This window comes from Cupressus sempervirens, chromosome 3, assembly GCF_028749045.1.
Source record: "Cupressus sempervirens isolate cs-2001-9-10 chromosome 3, ASM2874904v1, whole genome shotgun sequence".
NCBI classification, from domain to species: domain Eukaryota; kingdom Viridiplantae; phylum Streptophyta; class Pinopsida; order Cupressales; family Cupressaceae; genus Cupressus; species Cupressus sempervirens.
The window spans coordinates 584111-587099 of record NC_143120.1 but is presented as its reverse complement, the minus strand read 5'-3'; positions in this window follow the sequence as shown (position 1 = coordinate 587099).

Below are 2989 nucleotides of genomic sequence, written 5' to 3'. Positions count from 1 at the left end.
TATAATGGCGTTCACCAATATTGCATTTCCTGGTTGGTTCATGAAAGCTTTGATGTCAATAGGTGATGGTATAGTGTTCTCTAGGCTGAAGGATGGTTGACTACTCAAGGGGAGTGAAGCTGTTTGATCCAAATGATAGGGCTCCATTGTTTCCTTCTTCTTCTTGCCTAAGCAAGTGACGGGTGGCATGAAAATGCAGAATGTTTCCTAGGGATGAGATGCAAAAATATTGATGGATGCAAAAGAGGAAGGCTTTTCTATGCAAATGATTTCCTAAGTTGAGGCAAAGCTATATGAAAAAACCTAAGGAGGATTGGGTTGGGGATTCTAACTTCAAAGATATGTTACCAAATCATGAAAGGTCTGCTTGCCTATGTGCAAGCTTGGTGGTGATTGTGTCAACTTAAGGATAGACTGATGATCCTTTAGGAAGAACACAAGATTGACCACTTGTGGATCCCAACCTTTAGCTCAAGGTGATAAGGGATAAAAAGTGACAAAGCTAGATTACCCTAGACAAAGCTTTGTCAAAGGGATAACCTTGGTGAGGCTGGTGGATTTGGAAGATGTTAGGAATGGAAAAATTTTGGCAATGTGACAACAATTTTGAAAGCTTGGATGCAAAGTTTTTGGATTGCTGGCTAGATGGTTTAGAACTAAATGAGATGGATGAGCTAAAATTCTTAAGGGGATGACCAAGGATGGTTGGATTACCTACAAGGATGAATCTAAAGTGAAGCTTATGCAAGAAGATGTGGAGAAACAAGGGGGTCTAATGATAGAAATCATGCCTAGTTGGTAAGGCATAAGCAGGGTTAACTCCTGCATGTTGGTTAAGTTGGATAGTGTGATCTAACCAGGCATCTTGAAGGGCTTCATCAGCAGCTTTGTCCTCTACTTTAGGGAGTTTGGAAATTCGAGGGCTTGGTGTTATTTCCTTTCTCTTGGCTGAAAGTTCTTGGTATGCCTGAGATGGCTTGAGTTTGGCTTTGTGAAACTTCTATTTGGGTTTGGGTTGTTCTGACATGAATTCTCGAATCTGCTTGGCTTTGAGAGATCTCAATTGTTTTGCTTCGACTTGTTCAACTTTTAAAACAAGCAGTGACTATGCTAAGTATGCCCTAAGCTAGGATTGACCAAGTTTGACAAACATTCATTCAACAAGTAAAAGATCAAGCAATAGATAGGAACAACCATATAGAAGTTTGTGATTCTTAGAATGTGATACTTGTGCCAAGGAATGTGTATGTTTTACAAATGTTTCGATCAGTCACTTCAAATACATTAACATCCTAGATGGTTGTCTACAAGGCTGACAGTTGGTTTAGCTAGGGAGTCCTTGATATACCCAAGGTACGTGAAGCCCAAGTCCGTAGATGAAACCAAAAATATGTCACATAGTTGAGAGGAGCGGTAACCCACTTCTCCTCTTTCACTTCTCAAGGGTATAAAGTTCCTTGAGGCTTAGCCCGAGTGACAAAATCTTGATTCTAAGAGAGGTGTCTTTGGATTCACCTCCTGATCTTTATACTCCACCGGAATGCTGGAGTTGAGGTCGTCCCAAGGGGTGATAAAATCCCCAAGCAAGCCTCCTAAAACTTAAACAAGATTTTGGATCCTAATCTTATGCACCCAAGATGGCCTCGAAAGACGACAAGGGGAGAGAAGACTTGGATGATCTTGGGCTAAAAGACAAAATTCTTTTCCAACTGACACTTAAGTTTTCTGATCTAGACCTTGCAACCACACATGTTTAGGATGCAAATGTTCAATTCTAACTTGAAGCGTTAACAAAAGTAAAATTGATCAAAGAATGCAAACAAGAAGAAGAGTTAGGGTCAACAAGAAAGTAAACCCGTGCGCCCGGAGGCCCTCCACATCAAGTATCGATTAATTTTCTTTAAGGCATTCAAGAGTTGGTGTGATTTTGTTTTAAGCCTAAAAAGAAAGATGTGTAAAACTCGATTTCAAGCGCATGCCCAGAGGCCCTCCACATAAAGATTTGTTCAATTATTATTCCCAAATGAAGTGTTAGCTAGATTAATGCTCATTCAAGAGATTTTCTAACTTAGAAAAACCACTAAAAATCCAAGTGAGTGGAGTTTGATTTGCGTGGAGCACTTAACACCCTCTTAGGTAGACCCATCCCCATAGATGGTGCTGAGATTGCAACCAATGGTTAAATTGATGGGTGATTAAAGAGGGTGAGTCCAACTACAAACTCACTCAAAGCGTCTTTAATTAGTTTTTGTAACTTAGGAAATTTTTAAAATGTGGATTCTTTTTATTCCCCAAAAGATGTAGGGTGATGTATTGTAATGATTAATTGACCCTTTGCATTCAAGCTTGGATTTTTTGTTTTAATCATGCATTCAAAAAAAATTTAATTTTAATCCATGGCATTCAAGATTGATTTAAGCGACATACACTTAAACATTCAAGTTCATTTTAGCAACATGCATTAAAAAACAAGTGTTTAAACATTCAAGTTCATTTCTTAGGAGCATTAAACCATGTAAGGAGAACCTGCAAGAAACATGGTTAGTGGTTTCATAGATGCTCCAACCTGCAAATCTACAAAAGCCAATTTGATTAGTCACCCAAAATTTCAAAAATTGAAGCTTAACTATGGGAAAAATAAAATCAACTTTTTTTGTTCTTTTTTCTAGGCGTAAAAAAGCTTAGAAAAACCTCTACTCTATGGAACCACCAAAAGTTAAAATTTGATGATGCTGCAAGAACAGAGATGCTAAAACAAAAATGATGATGGTGCAGATAGGCAACAAAAATAGGCGGAGACGCCAAATTGTGAAGATGCTGAATTGCAGAGACGCTAATCTGCGAAGATGATAGTTTAGGTTGGCGGCACACACAAACAAAAAGCAGGTGAAGATGCCAAACTTCAGAGACGATGGTTGAGGTTTTGGAGATGATAGTTTGGTGGTGACATAGCCAACACTAGACCAGGCGGAGATGCCAAACTTCGGAG